The 20200-nt window shown below is 36.6% G+C and overlaps 1 protein-coding gene across 9 annotated transcripts in view; it reads right to left on the bottom strand.

Annotated features, from left to right (window-relative positions):
* The window catches only part of Tk (Tachykinin), a 118221-nt gene that overhangs the window by 79086 nt on the left and 18935 nt on the right, over positions 1 to 20200 (bottom strand). The gene's annotated exons all lie outside the window — the stretch shown is intronic.

Genomic DNA, 20200 nt, shown 5'->3' with positions numbered 1-20200 from the left:
CTTTTACAGATTTCTATGTTCAGCAGAGTACCTCTTTAGATATTCTTTAGAAAAAAAAAACACTTAATGGGTTCTTCCCTGGATAACAGAATACCTCTTGAGCTCTTTCTAGGACAACAGGCGACCTTTTAGGGTCTTCTTAGGTAAAAAATGATACTTCGTGAGGTAATCTTTATACAACAGAGGACCTTTTGAGATATGTTATCGATAAGAGATAACATTTTGAGTCTTCTTACGACAACAAAAATACTTTTAGGATCGTGTCGACGGAAGTTTTTTTGTTTTTAAGGGAAGTCAAGGTCGAAGAAGGGGAAAACAGGTCTGAAAATATGGGAAACCGCACAAGAGATGACATTTTGAGATCTTTTATAGACAGAAGAAGGCCTCCTGGGGTCTTCTGAGGTCATCAGAAGACATCAAGGGTAGCAGAAGACCTTTTGAGGTTTTCTTTGAACAGCAGAAGAACTTTTGGGGTTTCCTATAGGCAACAGACGAATTTTGAGGTCTTCTGAGGTCACCAGAAAAAGAGAAGACCTTTTGACGGCTTCTATAGACAGCAGATGGCACATTGGGGTCTTCTGAGGTCATCAGAAGACATCTTAAGGTCTTCCATGAACAAAAGAAACATTTTGGTGTCTTCTATAGACAGCAAAAGACATGTGGAACTCTTTTAAGGTTTTTTTTATGGACAGCAGAAGACCTTTGGGGGTCTTTTGCGATCACCAAAAGCCCTCTTGGGTTTTCTATGGGTAACAGACGACTTCTTGGAGGTCTTCTGAGGTCACCAGAATACCTCTTAAAGTCTTCTATGGACAAGAGAAGACCTTTTGAGGTCTTCTATAGACAAGAGAAGGCCTCTTGGAGTCTTCTCAGGTCATCAGAAGACCTCTTAAGGTCTTCCATGGACCAATGAAGACCTCTCAAGGTCTTCTATGGACAAGAGAAGACCTTTTAAGGTCTTCTGTAGGCAGCAGAAGTCCTCTTGGGGGTCTTCTTGGGTTATCAGAAGACCTGTTAATGACTTCCATGGACAAAAATAGCTTGAGGATTTCTATGGATAACAGTCAACAGAAGAACCTTCGACCAAAAGACCTACTATGGACAACAGACTACTTCTTGATGTGTCTTTTAAGGTCAACAGAAGACCTCTTGGTGGTATTTTGTAGCCAAATAAGGCCATGGACAGTCTAAGAAAAAGAAAAAAACTTTTTGAGGTGTTCTGTAGACGGCAGAAGGGCATTTGAGGGTCTTACATGAACAACAGAAGACCTTTTGAGGTCTTCTATGGACAACAGAAGACCTCTTGGGATTAATTATGAACAACAGAAGACCTTTTAAGGTCTGAACTGTAGACGAGGTCTTCTGAGGTCAGTTCTTCCAACAGAAGACCTTTTGAGCTGCAGAAGACCTTTTGAGGTCTTCTATAGACAGCAAAAGACCTTTTGAGGTCTTCCAAATACAGCAGAAGACCTCTTGTGGTCTTCTGAGATCATCAGAAAACCCCGTAAGTTCTTCCATGGACAGCAGAAGACTTTTGTGGTATTTTATAGACAGCATGATGTCATGAGAATTCCTCTTAAAGTCTTTAATGGATAACGGAAGACTTTTTGAGGTCTTCTACACCCAACAGAAGACTTTTTGAGGTATTTAATGGACAGCAAAAGACCTCTTTCTATGGCAACAACCTTTTGAGGTCTTCTATGGACAGAAGAAGACCTTTTGAGCTCCTCTACAGCCAAGAGAGCGCCTTTTTGAGGGTTTCTTTGGACAGCAGAAGACCTTTTGAGGTCTTCTTAAATCACCAAAAGACTCTTAGGGTCTTTTTCTGAAATCTTCAGAAAACCTCTTAAGGTCTTCCATGGACATGAAAATACATGTGGAGGTCTTCTGAGGTCATTAGAAAACCACTTAATGTGTTCTCTTGACTACAGTAGTGCGATTCTCTAAGTTATTTTTTGAGTTACCGACAAACATCGCTAACATTAAAACGCAAAATTATGAATGAAAAGTTTAAATAAAAGTTGACAACACTGTTACTATCGCAGAACTTTATGACTACTTTTTTTCGTCGGTAACTTACCCAAATATTAGCGAATTTAGAAGCATTTCAATTTTACCGATTTTTGTCGGTAACTTAAAAAAATTAGTTAGAGGATCGCACTGCAGGAAGACCCTTGGTGGTCTTTTGTAGACAACATAAGACCTTTTAAAGTTATTTTCTTGCTTTAAACAGGACCACAAAGAGCACATTCGGTAAAAATTTCAAAACGATCCTTGAACAGCAAAAGTATTGAACTTTTGTGAGGCAGGTATCCGAAGATGTTGTCTGATATAGTACATCTTCAACATTGATTTGAGTTTGAGAGAAATAATACGATTGAATTCCGCGACGTCCGATATGTACAGGATTGGCACGAGAAAACATCGTCTCAGCTCCAGATTATTCTGATCCGTTCCTGGAGAGAGAGTAACCCCGGACAGTGGTTCTGCTCCGTTTGTCACCGACTCATCCACCATAGGTCGGTTTCGACTAAAATCTACGGTTGCCGTGAAAGGGTAAATTTCTGGAATTCGTTTAGGCCTGACCTTCATGAGGGACTATAGCTATAGTCCCATTGGTAAAATGCTCTGTCACCACATTCATGTGATATTGACTTCCTAATGAGGACATCATAATCTCTTTGTAGAAAATATTTGAAACGCCTGAACTTCTTCCTAAATTAAATACAAATGTATTCGTACAAAACCCCATACATTGTTCTTCCTTAGAACCACTTCCTTAAATTATCCTTATTCTATGAAAAAAAAACTTTTCAATGCAAGCCCAAAATAGTGAATATCTTCAAACAAAAATCTCCCAGTTATCCCATTTTCATTTAATTAACACATCCTCAGGTGTTAGCTATTCGTGTGTTTTTCTCCACCTATTTTTTTCATTTGCACTTCTTCTTGTAGGTCTTCATTAAGCCAACCAATTACAAATGATTAAGCCTTTATTGTTGCAGTGACACATTCGAGGTTTTCTACGTGATATTGTTTCTTTATAACCCGCAACGAGAACAACAACAAAAAGTTTGTTGCGGATATTTTTAGCATATGTAGAATGTACCTAAAAGTATGCAACCGTTTTTTAATGTTTCTTAAATTTACTAACACACACTCCATATTTGAATGAATGGCGCGGAACAAAGGTTAGTCCTTTTTATTGTTTTAAAACAAGGATTAAAACTAAATATAGTGTAGTAGTATTTTAAATAATTCCCTTAGAGGGTATCAAAGAAGAAACCCATAAAAATGGTGTCTATTTTTAGGGAAAGTATGTGAAAAAGAAATACATTAAAATCGTTGCGTATGTTTAAGGTGAATAGTTGGAAAATCTTGTAGCAAGATCCGTGTCAGCTTAATAGAAATATAACCATTATACGTATAAAAGTCATGCCGATACCTATGGAAGATAGGTAGACTATTTTAAAGAACTTCAAAGAAGGAAGAAACATACTTTAGAACAGATGTCTATTTTTAGGCTAAAAAAGCTTTGCCTACATTTAGGTGAATACTTCAAAAATATATTTTCGTAAAATTCGTGCCCGATTGGTAAAATAATTATTCGTACTAAGTCAAGCCGAAGACTACGTAAGAAAAAGATGAGGAAGCATATCATCGCTGCTTTACGCATGCCATGAAATTAAACTAGGAAATCCATGTATGTATGTTTTAAATATATTATCTCAATGAATTATTTTATTAACTACATCTGGTGTATTTTTTAAGAGCACTCCCAGATTTCTTTCATACAGAAAATCCCCCATCTGATACTACGAGTTTACAATATTTTTTTATATAATAACAAAGAAGTATAATTTTAAACCTCCAACCCCTCTGTAGCTCTGTACAAATAGTCTCATAAATGGCCAACGAATTCTTGTAAGCCTCAGGCTATTTGGAAAGGAAAATATGTTGACTCTGAATGACCAAAACGACGATTACGATGACGGCGACCTACCAACATGACGACAATATGCCAAGGCCAAAATGTCAAATGTTTTTTTCTTTTCTTTCAAGAGAAGACAAAAACTACAATACTCGTAGCAATAGCATCTACACATTATGAATTAGTTAAAAGTGAAATTGTTAAATGTTGTTTTTGAAATTTACAATCACATACTACATTCACATGTTTAAAATGCAGTAAAAACAGCGATTATGACAAAAAAACTAAATCAATGCAATAACCTAAAAGAAAATAAATAAATAAAACAATATAAACCGAATTAATATAAATTCGGAAATTTGGAATTAATTTGCAGTTAATTGTGATAGCTTAAAAACACAATATTAAGGCACAAAAGATTGAATTACAAATATTGCGATTTTTTGGGGGAGGATTATATTACCCTTAAAATATGACAGGTGAATTTGATATTTTAAAGTAGGCGGCGATAACATGAAATGAACTTACAAATGAACTGTAAATATGTATGTAAAATGTAAAAAACCATGGCACAATAACCAAGGTAGTGGTATCACACCAGCTGTTCGAATATGAAATGTCAAATCCCTTTATAAAAAAAATTATTTTTGTTGTAATTTCTCCAACAACATAAATAAAATTTTGAAATAACATATTACAAATATGTCGATGCCACTATCTGGTCGATATGCCTTGTAAAAAACGTAAAAAACTGGAACATACATATGTATGTCAACGTCGGCATACCAGCCAATTAGAAGCCGGCAACCATGTTACTATATTTTACACGCTCAGATTTGTCGTGTAAATGTAGGTCTGTCCGCTTACTTTCTCATTAAGAATTGTCCAAAAAGAACTTTCTCGGAGGGTAAGAAGTTTTTATTCTCTTTTCCTAGAAAAATGCAAAAACTTGCAAGCAATCAGCTGATTTACCAAAACACAGCAATTTATGGTCAATAAAAGAAACAAAGCAAGCAAAAATGTTCTATTTTATTAAAAATAAGAAAAAGAAAATGAACCAAAAAAAAAAACGAATTTTGCAACTTTGTTCTCCAAAAGGCAAAACAATTAGGCTTGATATTTCTGCAATAAAATTGTTTTCAATTTGCACAAACATAAATCGCCGAATATTTAAAAACAGCTGATTTATTGGAAGAAGAAGAATTGCAAGTGCTTGCTAGAAGAAATTTGTCCAGCAAGAATTTGCAAACTCTCTGTAAAAGAACTGTCAAAATGTCTCTCTCGAATAGTTCTCTTTTGCTGGACTTTTGTGTTAACATACGACTTCCAGCAACAATTCGTACAAATTTTAGGGTAACCACCCAGCAAAATGTTCGATGCCAAAAATGCCATTCAATCATGGGTGCAAGTGAGCTGGCATGTCATCTTTTTAGCATCTTCATCGATGAATTTTATATGAGCTTGGACCCCAAAAGATGCTATTCATTTTTGGATCCAAAGCATGTCATTTAAACCAATGCTTTGACATGTCATTTTCACCATTGCTTTGGCATGTCATTTCCACCAATGCTTTGGCATGTCATTTTCACCAACCCTTTGCAATGACATTATCATTATGACAAGAGTTTTGACAACGTTGGTTGTGATATCGAGCCTCTGACAACATCAAGCCTATTGTAAATAATTAATCTTATATATTTAGAAAAAATTGTATAAATAAAAACACAAAATTCATCTCTATTGGATCGATGGAATGGGTTCAAATGCTAATGAAAAGATCGGATCTTTCACGACTTCGTTTGAACCAATGCAAAAGATGCCATGAAATCACGTCATCGCATGGAACCCCTTCTTTCAAATATTGCTGGGCAGACAAACCTAGTTTTAAAAGAGAGCGTCACGCAGCTCCATTTTTCTTTAAAGAGAAGTGAACATTTTACAACTTGTTTGTGCAAGGGAACGGTTTTTGTGGTAAAATGTGTAAAAATTGTATAAATTGTAAAAACTTTTTAGTTCTGGAACAAATCTAACCTTATATCAAACATAACTTTGCACACAGCTTGTGCAATTTATTCAACAATGAGAAATTCGAATCCATCCAACTAGAATCCATCCATGGGGAGTGTTTTGTAAGGAAGTTAGTCACCAGAGGCACCCCACAGTGAGGGGGTTTTCAGCTTCGTTGTGGCTTGTGGTAGTAAACGGGGTAATCACGGAATTTGACAGACTAGGAACTAAGATTACTTAGCCGTAAGAAGAGTGCGAAAAACTTCCACCAAAGAACACATCCCTGTAGGAAATGGCAATTGTGAATCTATACTGACATACTACTGACATTGTTAACAGTACTACTGACAAACTGTAGACAACTTATGTAATTTCCTATAGAGTCCTGTTTACAACGATATTATTTTTTTCTAGACAAGTTTATGCTTCCTCATATATTGGTACAAAAGCTGTAAATTATACGTTGACCAGCAGAAATGACCAACTGAATAACTCCCAAAGCTTTCATCCAAATCCATATTTATTTGGCATATTCATAGTCCAAAATTTTGCAAATCCCCTAAATTGATAATTTTTAGGGAAAAAAGGGGTTCAATTCACAGAGGCTGAGGGTATAACTTTGTCGGTAAAGCCGATTGATATTTTTTACTTATTTCAATAGAATCTCCTTTCTCGATCTGACTTAATTCTGTCCGAATTTTGTTCAATTGCCTGAAGAAAAGAAATCTTTAAAAACTTGTTGTTTTTAAAAATTTGGTCTGTTCCAGAACTGCAAGAATCTAATAATTTTTACTATTTTTTCCAATAACATAAAGGAAAAAATGTTATCGTAGTAAAAAATAGTAACTTCTTCTTCTTGAAAACAACAAATTTGTGATTAAGCTGCCATGTAGGAAATGTCAATAGTGAATCGATACTGACTTACTACTGACATTGTCAACAGTACTACTGACAAACTGTAGACAACTCATGTATTTTCCTATAGACATTTTGTATGAACGTGTCATTCGAAAGTCAGTAGTGACATTGGGACTAGTATGCCAGTAGTAAGTCAGTAGTTGCTGAGGGACCACGTATTGACATTGGAGATAGTGAGTCACTAGAGACATTGGAAGTAGTGAGTTAATAGAGACATTGGAGGTAGTGAGGCAATAGTTCATAAAGATCATATGGAGACATTGGTACGAGATTTTCATTACTAATTTTTTGCCTATTTGCAACTTTTTATAGATTAAAATCTATATAGTTCGTTTAATAAGACGACGAACTTACACATTTGTTAAAATAGAATATTTTATTCAAGAAAAAAAAAACATATAATATTAAAAATTCTAAAAAAGTACAAAAGTGCTAAGCCCATGATTCCACATTGCCTATTACTGACGTAAAAACATTGGAATAATCTCGCAATCGATTTTTGGCAAATAATCCTTCAACATTATATGTAACATGTTATTATGTGGTGTCCAAATATCAGATGTAAGTTGTTTTCAGCATTTCCAACGAGACGGTACAATATATTCGTCAGGCTCCACAATCTCCTCTAAAGGTTCCCCAAAAATGTCCAATTGTCGAAGTTTCACCACAAATGTTGCCAGCCGACGCAGAATTTCATTTTGATATAGAATTGTCTATTTTTTCACTTGTCTCTTATAATTTCTTTTGCTCATATTTGTTGTTTTTTAAAATTATATACCTTAAGTTTAATCAATCGTTAAATTCTCGATATTTTATTGATTTTTACGAATCTCCAAAATTATTTTGCACCAAACAATTAAGAAAACAAGGAGATGCTTCGTTGGGCAGTCAATAGAAACAATGCTTCTTCTTATTAAGGTAAACGTATCAATTTTTGACAACATGTTGACAAAGTGTTGACTTTGTCAGCATAATAGTAGACTGTTGGGAATTTTCCGAGAAAGAACACACACGCAGTTTAATAAAAGAAAAATACCAAACACGTCTTTATTGAACAAGGCAAAACACAGCGAATGAAAAAATATTTAAAAAATTATACAAAACAATTTCCAGAAAAAAATGAACACATAAAGTCAAAGCCTACTTATTATAATACAAATTATTTTGACTTTAAAAATACAGTTTAATTACCAAGTATTTTCAACACCACCCCTTAATGAAAACGTATTTTATTTTAAACCCATTTTCTCAGACAACTGCTTGTTTTTGATCTTCGCTAAGGACTTTGTCAAAATATCAGCAGGATTCTCGTTCGAAGGTACATACTTCAAATCTAGCTTTCCTTCCTTGTAGACATTCCTTACATGATGCACTCGAATGTCGATATGCTTGCTCCTAGAGTGATATACTGGGTTTTTTACAAGCTGTTGGGATCCAAGATTGTCGCCATACAATGTAGTAGCGTTTCTCACAAGTCTTCCAAAACCAATTTCAGTTAGCAAATTTCGAATATAAATTATCTCTTTCGTCGCTGCAGATAACGCCATATATTCGGCTTCGGTGCTACTCAACGCCACCGTTGGTTGTTTTTTAGATTCGTACATTATTGCAGCTCCAGCCAATATAAATACAAATCCTGTGAAAGATTTCCTATCGTCTGAGCCACTCGCCCAGTCGGCATCTGCGAATCCATACAACTGTTTTCCAGTACATTTGTATTCCAGACTTTGGTTAATGCTTGAATTTAGATATCTGAGGATATGATGAGCTGCATTCATGTGTTCAATATGCGGGTCGTTGTTAAATTGAGCTAATTTTGTAACGGCATGTAGGATATCCGGTCTTGTACATAATCCAATGTACATTAAAGAACCAATTAAAGATTGATACCTTTTTATATCCACTTTTTTACAATCTACACAACCATCCGTACATTTCTTAAATGTTTGACCAGGATCTAATGGAGTTGCAACTTTTCTTGTATTCTCCATTCCATTTTCCGTTAATAATTCCAAAATCATATTCTTTTGTGAAAGCTGTATAGGTCCCGTTGACGTATTTCTCTTAATCTCCATCCCCAGAAAATAGTCCACGGGTCCTTTATCGTGAATTTCTAAGTACGATCCAATTTTATACTTGATCTGTTTTAAATAATCTTCATTGGAACTAACTAATAGAATATCATCTACGTACACAACGAGAATAATGATATCCTTTCCCGTGTTCATAGTGTACACACATGGATCAATCACACATTGTTTAAATCCAATTTTCTTCAAGATTTCGTCCAGTTTTTCATTCCACTTTCTACCGGACTGTTTGAGACCATAAATTGCTTTTTGTAGCTTACATACTTTATCTGGTTTTTCGGTATTCTCAAACATCTGTGGTTGGGCCATATAAATTTCTGCATCAATTTCTCCATTCAGATACGCGGTAGTAACGTCTATTTGATGTACGTATAATTTTAATTCTGCGGCCAACGCTAATATCGTGCGTACGGTAGAATATCTGGTAACTGGTGAAAATGTTTCGGTGTAGTTCACGCCGTACTTTTGACTACAGCCTTTCGCGACTAATCTTGATTTGTAGCGTTCTACTTGGCCTTCTTTATCGTGTTTCTTTGTGAACACCCACTTACTCTTTATAACAGGCACACCATCTGGCTTATCCACCAGTTTCCACGTTCCTTTATCCACCAAGGATTGATATTCGGCTTTCATCGATTAAATCCACATATCCCGATCATTTCTTGATAACGCCTCCTCCACAGTTTTTGGATCTTGCGTGTTATCGTTTATTATGAGATTGTTCATAATTCTCTTCCCAGATCGCAATACCTTGAAATGCAAATCATCATATTGAGGCGATTCCTCGAACTGGGTTACAGTTTCTTCAACTAATTGATGTGGTTCCCTCGGGGACTCTCCGATCGGCGTTACAGTTTCTTCAACTAATTGACTTGGTTCCCTCATATGTTCATGTGACACACCAGTTGTTTCCTCCGAAGAAACATTTATTGTACCATCTACAAGCAAGGTTGCATCGAATTCTTCCATATTTTGAATTTCTTCCTTTTGATAGTTTCGTTCGCCAAATATATCATATTTGCTTATAGTATTGTTTGATGACGTTTCTATAAACTTTACATCTCGGCTTTTGTATAAAACCCTCCTTTTTGTGTCATATAATCGATAAGCCTTTGATTCGGTACAATAACCTGTTAGGACACATTCTATTCCCCGCGCCTGGAACTTTGACTTACCGGGACGTTTGTCTAACTTTATTGCTTTGCACCCAAACGTCTTCAAGTGAGCAACAGTCGGCTTTCTTCCACTCCAAAGTTCTATCGGTGTCACAGCTTCTACTGCTGCAGTTGGGCAACGATTTCTCAAGTATACTGCAGTACCTATGGCTTCACCCCATAATGACTCGTGCAAACCAGATCCGATCAACATGCTACGTGCCATTTCGACAATGGTCCTATTGGCTCTTTCAGCCACTCCATTTTGCTGCGGCGTATACTCCACTGTTAGCTGCCTCTGGATTCCAAGTTTTTCCAGACATATAGAATATTTTGTGCTTAAATATTCTCGGCCATTGTCACTTCGCAGGACTTTCAACTTTTTGCCAGTTTGCCGTTCAGCCATCGCGATAAATTTTACAAACGCATTATATATCTCCCCTTTGTTCTTCAAGAAATACACAAAAATCATCCTTGAGTAGTCATCAATGAACAGAGCGAAATATCGTGATCCGCCACATGAATCTACGCGCATTGGCCCACATATATCAGTATGTACCAATTCTAAGACCTCTTTGGTACACTGAGTAGCTTTCTTTGGAAATGGTTCAGCATGGATTTTTGCCTTGTAGCAAACTTCACAGTCTAATTTTGGTGGAGTGGTTTTGATATTCAAACCACGAACCATGTTTTGTTTTGCCATTTCTCCCATAGCTTGTACATTCAGGTGACCAAGTCGATTATGCCAAAGCATAATTTCGTCATTCGATTTCGCTGCGTTCAGTTGATGTAGTTGTTCATTGGGTTTGTAAAAATATAGCTGCGAACGCTTTTTTCCATCCAAAATCTCCTCGTCCCCATTTCGGACATAGACATTTTCGTTTTCAAAAATCACGGACAAATTTTCGTCAGCCAGTTTTGATATGGAAATAAAGTTATACTTTAGTTTCGGCACGTATAGTACATCACACAATCGTACATTTTTATTGTTATATTTCAGATATACTTGCCCAATTCCTTCGGAAAATATGGTAAAATCTGCTGCCAGTTCAATTTTCTCTTTGTGTTTCCGAAATTGGTGAAACATGTTCTTGTCACAACACATGTGACTCGTTGATCCGCTGTCGAAGACCCATGCGTTTCTCCCAAAACCGCTACTAGTGATTCCGTTTAACATTGCATTTGCTACAGATCTTCCAGACTTACATTCTCGTGCCATGTGCCCCTTCTTACCACATTTATAGCACTTGATATCGGTCTTCTTCTTACAGGATTTTTTATCTTTTGATTTTGACATGAAGGCTTGATGTTGATGCTCTTCCACCGATGACTTGCTCGCTCGTCTTTCATATTCTTCCATAAGCTTATTTTTCAGGACTTCCAATGTTGGTAAAGCGTCTCTGGATTCCATTGCGATGACAAAGTTTTCGAAGTCTTCAGATAAGCTATCCAACAATATAATGGCCAACAGCTCTTCAGGTATATTTACCTCGACTTCGGAAAGCTTCTCAACGACATCGTTAAAATTGGTCTGATGTTCTGACATTGATTGATTTTGTGCCATCTTTGTTGACAATAACTTACGGAACAAATATATTTTACGAGCAGGACCTTTCGGTTGAAATTTCTTCTCCAGCGTCAGCCAAGCACTTTTGGATGTAGTACAATGTTTTATTATGTTCAGCTGTGATCTTTTCATACTAAGAAGTATTGAAGATAAAGCTTTTTGATCTTTATTTTCCCAAATTGCACGACCAGCATCATCGGAAGGCATCGGCAATGCTCCGCTCACATAATCCCACAAATCAGCATGAATTAACACGGAACGCATGTGAATCTTCCAGCCATCATAATTTGTCTCCTCCAATTTTTCAATTTGAAATATTGACGACATTTTGAACTTCTTTATATTCGACGGCACACAATTTTATTATTCAGTTTATTCGCGGCACAACTATTTTCTTTTATTCCTCGATCTCTGGGCCCATAACCTTTGTTGGGAATTTTCCGAGAAAGAACACACACGCAGTTTAATAAAAGAAAAATACCAAACACGTCTTTATTGAACAAGGCAAAACACAGCGAATGAAAAAATATTTAAAAAATTATACAAAACAATTTCCAGAAAAAAATGAACACATAAAGTCAAAGCCTACTTATTATAATACAAATTATTTTGACTTTAAAAATACAGTTTAATTACCAAGTATTTTCAACATAGACAAAGTGGTGACATGTCGACACATGACCCCATACTTCCTACAGGGATGATACGATGAAGAATTTCGTGCTGCTACTAAAGAAAATAATGCGGCACAAAGAGCTACTTTACAACAGACCTACTCACAGAGTTCAAGATACAATTTAAGAGAAATTAGGAAAAAAACGATTTTTGAAAGTTTCTTTCGATGTTTCATTCATTTTTGAACTTTATTGTCATCAAAAAAGATTCCCTAGATTAAACAATTAAGAAAAATTAGAATAAGAATTAAAAATATTCACTTATTTGTGTTTCAACAAAATCCGAAAGAGACTTGATGGGAAAAATTTCCCCGTTCTGAGCAGGGCTGCTTCACAATCAGAGAGAAATAAAAACGGTGAATTTGAAGAAATCCAAAGGTACAATAGTCAAAGTGAGTGAAAAATTTAATTTGGCAACAGATACACAAAGCGTACTCAAGATATGGATAGAACATTTTTTAGCTACGTATATGTAAGAAACAGCAGCAATGATGATGAGGTGACAGCACCATAGACTAATGAATCGTATAGACAAAGATTTGCTCTCAGCATTTCTCTTCGAATTTTCGAAAATTGGTAGATGGTGTTAGTAGTTTTATTCATAGTTACTATAGATTTTAAATTATTTATTCTGATAAAAAAACAACATGTGGATAATCTTTGGCCAGATCTACATCCTCATATAAACAAATTCAACAAAACATTACAATTTACCCAAAACATTGTGCAATTGAGTAAAAAGATTAAGCACTTTCCGTAAGGGCGATACCTACAAAAAAGAAGGACACTACAATCTCTTTGTCTGTACGATTCATTAGTATATGACAGCACCTCCATTTCTGTTGCGATCCTTTTTGTATCCACACACAACCAGACCTACATCGCTTGAGCCTGACACCAATGCCGTACTTCATATGTGTGGGGGTAGCAGTCGGGTGTGGAACTGCTGAGATAGAGTTGATGAACGTATACATCCCCCCGATAAATAGCTACATTCCAGGTTATAGATCCAACATTAGCACGCTTTTAGAATATCATAACCATCTGGTCTTGAGTTGTAGCGTTCGGACCTCGGAAACGCCCATAGGGGTGTAGGGCTGGCTGAACAAATTGATAGTTCAACGTTGTGCACAGTCAATGAGAACGCCCCCACCAGAAATAGCGAAGAGTGTCTAAGTTCGCCAGAAATAACCATCGTGTCACCTCTTCTGATAAATGACATCACCTAGCAACCCGTCGTTTCTATTGGATTAGACCATCTCCCCATAATTGTCTCTCTCAGGAGACCGCCCGATTTCATCAACTCTGAACGCTGCACTTTCATCAATCATGGGAAAACTAATTGTCCGAGTTTCACAGAATTCACTAAGCACTGCTTTAGAGATCTACCCAACCCTTTTGATGTTTGTGCAGCAGAAAGGACTTTCGGAGACATCATAATTGCTACAGCCGCTCGCCGTATACTTGCTTGTCGAATACGAGAAGCAGCTGCGACAAGATTAGCAAATGAATGTAATGAGGTCGTCGTGCCAACCCTACTGTCTGGGAGCTGACACTGGATGTTAATAGGTTGATCGGTAAAGATAAGTGGTCAAATCATCTGAGGAGTTGCAACATTGTCACTCTCGAACCCTGGAAAGAAGGAAGATATGATCTCAATCACGTTTGGGGACGATACGCTTACTGATCCGAATAGTTTGTCGTATCAGATCTCTTCCAGCCGAGAATGAACCGCCACAGTTTACAATGGATGATATTGCGAATGCCATCAGGAACGGTGAATTATTCAAAGCGTTTGGCCCTGATGGAATCTCCATTGTAGTGCTGAAACAGATGGATGAGCCGAGAATGGAGTATCTCACTAAAGTTCTCAACCTGTCGCTAGCCACCCTCATTGTTCCCGAAGTCTGGAAAATGGGCAGGTTGGTCCCGCTACAGAAGCCAGGCAAGGATGTCAGCAAAAGTGAATCGTACAGGCCTTAGTCCTCCCCAGCGACAAGAAATAGGTATCCAGTAGCCGATCATCAGCATGGATTCCGTAAGCAGCACAGCACAACAACAGCGCTGCACGCCATATCCACATATATTCGAGGACTCAACCAAGTTATGCCGTGTGAGAGAACAGTGATGATGGCGCTTGAGTTATCAAAAGCCATTGATACCGTCAAGCACTCCACGCTGTTTGAGAACATTGAGTAGACAATCCTCCGGTCAAGCTTGAAACGTTGGATAATCAATTATATGGGTGGACGCCAGTCGTACGTGAAATTCAGCACCAAGAAGTCCATGCCACGTATAGTGAAACAGGGAGTTCACCAAGGTAATGTGATATCTCCGGAAATGTTTAACCTATATCTCTCCTGTATTCCGCCCCTCCAGATGACATTGAGATCGTAACGTATGCGGATAATTTTAGGACCTTGTCTGATGTCGTTTCTGAAAGGTTGGCTCCTATTTAACTGATCTTACAACCACCTGTTCACCACATGGTCGGCAGAGGTGAGAACAGAGTTGAATGTCATGGTCGATGATAGCATAAATCCAAAAACAAATTACTCTAAAATTCTCGAGGTCACAGTCGACAGTATGTTTATATCGTCCGCGCCTACCACAGCTATCTGCTGAGATGTGGGACAAGGTCCTTAAGTCCCTAGCCGACAGACATATTACATTACATATGTATAACGCGCAGTGTTTGAATTTGCTGCTAGTTTTTCACAGCACAGCACAAGGTCTATGCTGGCGCTGTGAAAGTGACGCAGCATAGCACATAGTCACAGCATCAAAAATAAAAACGAGTGCTATTGCTATGCTGTGCTGTTTTCAAAAACAAAATCGAAAACTGTTGCTGTGCTATGCTGCGAACATAAACGTAGCATAGCACAAGGTCTATGCTGTGCTTCTGAAATCTTCACAGCACATAGCATAGCATAGTCATCAAAATCAAAAACGAATGCTGTTGCTATGCTGTGCTGCGAACATAAAAGAAGCATAGCACATGGTCTATGCTGCGCTTCTGAAATCTTCACAGCACATAGCATAGTCATCAAAATCAAAAACGAATGCTATTGCTATGCTGTGCTGTTTTCAAAAACAAAAACGAAAACTGTTGCTGTGCTATGCTACGAACATAAAAGTAGCATAGCACATAGCATAGCCATGAAATCGAAAAACGATTGCTGTGCTCTGCTGTGCCGTAAACATTTCTACATAGCATAGCATAATTAATGTTAACCCAGCAAACTCACTAACCCCAATTATTATAAATAAGCTTTCTTTGGTTATAGTTTGGATTTTTCGATCAGATTTTTTAGCGTTTCGGTTAAAATAATATTAAAATGTGAAAATTACAATTTTAATGTCTTCAAATTCGTTTATTTTGCGTTTTCAAATACATCCAATAGTAAAAGAAAACTTATAATAATGGCCCTATGAGTTGTTCAGTGCTGTTTATTGCTTACAATTTACATACATGGTACTTTTTTGATCGATTGGATAATAAATGTGGTCTATAGAGTGATTTTCTGAAAATTCGCCTTTGGCCCTATAAAATGGGGACCAATTATAGTTTTAATTTGTATTGGCGAATTTTCACTTTACAGATCACATTTATTGTCCAATCGATGAAAACAGTTTACAAGTTGCTAAACAAGTAATCCCACAAAAAATTTTGAAAATCGGGTCAGATTTTAATTTTGGCTATATAAAGGGCCCATGGAAACTTTGAGGAACCAGTGGCACGTGTTAACATACTCCGATTGAGCTCAAACTCTGTCAATCTTAATTTTTAACAAAACTAAACGTTTTAGGAGGGTGCCGCATAAAAATTGGACATCGATTTTTAAAACCACTCTAGTACATATATTAAAACAGGTACAAGTGGCAATAAGAAGTTGGCAACACTATGCCTGAGTAGCACGCGTTTTTTGTTTGGCTGATCGAACTCTTGTTAATTATACATTATTTGATAAAGTTTTGGATAATTATTGTTGCAAATTTTGGAATTATTGATTTATAACTACGATTTCTACGGATGATATAAAAATTTTCAAGTTCTAAGGTGTTTTACTTGAATTTAATTGTTGATCTTCGATTGCTGCTCTGTTGTTTGCACTTGTTGTTGTTTACACGAACGATTGTTTATTATAACCTAATCGACAATGCCGTCAGCAGCCAAGTGCTCTGTTTGTTCTGGTAATATTTGCAAATCGAAGGGAGGAGTTCAATGTTGCCGCTGTAACCTTTGGGTGCATCCAGCATGTGTTGGGTTATCTAATGAACTACTGGACGCCTTGTCTACCAATAAGTCGCTTTCGTACACTTGTCCTACCTGTGTGAATAACAGCCCAGATGCTTCTAGCACGTCGTCGTTGCGGAGTGATTTTAACCGGCTTAATGAAAAAATTGACAGTTTGCTGCGAGTGCATTGCGAAGAAAGGAGTGAGGTTAAAAAGGCATTGGACGCTGTTGTGCAAATGAAGAATGATATGTCTATGTTCTTTAAGAATGTTGAATCTCAAATTTTGGAATGCCACAATGTAATCAAAAAAGTTGATTCTAATACTGATGCAAAATTGTGTCAACTTCGACATGAGAACAATCTTTTGCATAGGAAAATAAATAGAGCTGACATTATCATCAGTGGTTTGTCAGAAGGATTAGATAATTTTATAGAGCCTGTTGTCAAGCTTGGAGAGTTTTATGACATACCAATTATTCGTCATGATATTAATTATGCGTGCTACATCAATCGAAAGAAATCTGTTTTAATAAAATTCAACGATGTCTTTATACGTGATAACCTCATGAGGAAGTACTTTAGTGGTCTTAAAACAAGAACCCCAATTGTATCCGATCTTGTAAATACTGGTTTGCCTGCTGAAGTTTCTGTTAACAAAAGGATTTATCTCAACGATCACTTTTCGCCGGCTCTTAGTAAATTGCATGCTGACTGCAGAAAGCTTCTTAGGTACAAGATTATTACAAGGTTTAAGGTCACTAATTCTGATAAACTCATTGCGGAACTTACAATGTCTGATGGAACTAAGATTACCAAGGATGCTGCTGGTTGTGAAGAATTACTTAATGGAACTCATTCCGGTGTATCAGTTCTATAGTATTTGTTACAATTTGTGGTTTGAGTCCGTTTTATAAGTACTGCCCTTGTCTGTCCGACTATGAACTGTCCATTTGCCTCCTAATAATAGTATAGGCCGTATTTTTAATGCGTACAATTTCGGTTTAACTATATTGGTTCCTCATTTTGTATATAGAATTGAAATTCTCTAAATTGCTTTTTCCTTTCACCATTTTTAATTTGGTTATTATTTTGTACGTATACACTTATGCATAATGTTGTACATTACTTACTGGCTTTAAGTTTAAGTTTATTTTTGGTCTATTATGATCCAAATTCTTTCTCAATTATAGACTGCTGTGTTTATTACTGTTTTTGATCTCATTAACGTTCGATTAGCCAACATATTTGATGAAGATTGTTATTCGATATGATTTTTGAAATGAGATTTAGTATTATTTTTTTATGTATCTCACTATACTTTTTGGTCCCCGCCATATTCTCTTTATCATTATTCTTTGATGTCTTTAAACTCTAATCTTGGTCATATTGTCAGTGATAGTTCTTACTTCAAATCTGTATTACATCCTTACCAATCCCAATTCAAAATTGCGCATCTTAACTGCAGAAGTATAAAGCCACCAACAAAACTGGATGAGCTTAGAAGCATACTCAGAGATAGGGATTTTGATTTGTTTGCTGTTTGTGAAACATGGTTGTCTGATGACATTTCTGATCGTGCTGTAAACATACCGGGCTACAAATTTGTACGCAATGATCGAATCACTGCTGGTAGGGGCGGAGGAGTAGGAATATATGTTTTGAACGGGATAAAATATAAATCTGTCTTTAAAACTTCTGAAGTAGGTTGTGAATCAATTTTTCTGGAGATTACTTATGGTGATATTACTTTTTTATTCGGTACTGTTTACCTTCCTAGGGGTGATTTGCGGATATTTGAAAACCATCATGGTGAACTTCTTGCTAGATATACCAATATTTTAATTTCTGGTGACTTCAACTGCAATCTTTTTAACTCTAGTAAGGCTAACTTGGTACGTTCACTTTGTGCAAGACTTGATTTGTCAGTAAGTCATAATTGTCGGCCAACACATTTCGATTTATCTTCGCGGTCAACATCTCTTATTGACTTTTGGCTTGTCAGTGATTTTAATTTGCTTTGCGTTATGGACCAGGTTCAGTGCCCTTCTATATCTGACCATGTCATGATTTTTGCTTGCTTGAGGTTTAATTCTTGTAGACTGCCTGAATATGTTGAATACCATGACTTCCATAATATCGATTGGAGCGGATTGCATACGTTCATGTATGAATTTGACCAGCGTTCTTTTTTCCAAGCTGTAGATATTGACACTAAATGTGCTGCACTTGATCGTCTTTTTAAAAGTTTATTCACTTTTGTTCCTATTGTTAGGAAGTGTATCTCTTACTGTAATGACCCTTGGATGAAATGTAGGAAAGTTGTATTTTATAGATCGTTAAGGGACCAGGCATATTCTGCGTATTTATCTAACCAATCTACCGAAAACTGGAATTCTTACTGCAGAATTCGTAACAAAGCAAAAAGCAGAATACGTAAAGAGAGAAGAATACATTTCACTAAACTGTTTTCTAGATTAAATTCGACAGGTTTGTGGAAGGTCATTAATGCTTCTGGTTGTATGAATTCTGATGATGTTTGTTTTGATGAAGATGTAAATGCTATCAATGAATCTTTTGCCATTTCTACGCAGAATGATGAGACTATTGATTTTGATGAAATTTTTGATTCTGATCATTCTTGGTCTTTTAGGTGCATTGATGAACAGGAATTATTAGAGGCTGTTTTTAAGGTCAAATCCAGTTCCATCGGTATTGATGGAATCCCTATTCACTTCATTAAGCAAATTTTTCCCTTCATTGCGTCATTTGTACTAGATTTGGTGAATTCTATTTAAACGTCATCTACTTTCCCTAAAATCTGGAAAACTGCTCGAGTTGTACCCATACCCAAAACTAAAGTCATTCGTGGACCTGATGACCTTCGTCCTATCCCAATCTTACCCGCCTTGTCTAAACACGTAATCAAAAAGCAATTGCTAGAGTTCACTAGTCCAATGATATTTCATTCTCAGTATGCTTTCCGATATGGACATAACACTTCTTCCCTACTCCTACATCTTACTGATTCTATCCGTTTAAATATGAACTATAACAAGGTTAATGTTTTGGTATCGCTTGATATGTCTAAGGCTTTCAACAGCATTTGTTATAAAACTATGATAGCAAAACTTAATAGGGATTATTGCTTTTCTAGGTCTGCTTGTAGGCTCATATATTCCTATCTAGTTGGAAGAACGCAATTTGTTGTTTGGAATGGAGTAGAGTCAAATTTTATTGAATTGTTTTCTGGGGTCCCACAAGGATCAGTACTTGGGCCGTTGCTGTTTATTCTTTATATTAATGACCTTCCAAACATATTTAACCCTCGTACATGCGCCACCTTCCTTTTTGCTGACGATGTATTTCTATTATTTTCTGGTACTACGACTAGTGTTGACATTTTGGAAAGTTCGATAAACTCCTATTTGGATCGCCTTTTGAACTGGACCTCCTTGAATTCTTTAAAGGTCAATGCCTCCAAAACGAAAGCCATGATTTTTTGCCCTTCCAATCGTTCGTTGGTGAATTTGAATCTGTTTCTTGGTAGTGATCAACTGGAATGTGTTGATAGACATAAATGTCTGGGTGTAGTTCTAGACACCAAATTAAATTTTAAATC

The sequence above is a fragment of the Musca autumnalis genome, unplaced genomic scaffold (assembly GCF_047663935.1).
Source record: "Musca autumnalis isolate F117 unplaced genomic scaffold, ASM4766393v1 scaffold_1, whole genome shotgun sequence".
In the NCBI taxonomy this organism is placed as follows: Eukaryota; Metazoa; Arthropoda; class Insecta; order Diptera; family Muscidae; genus Musca; species Musca autumnalis.
Note: the sequence above shows the minus strand (reverse complement) of the source record. Positions and strands in the feature narration are given on the sequence as shown.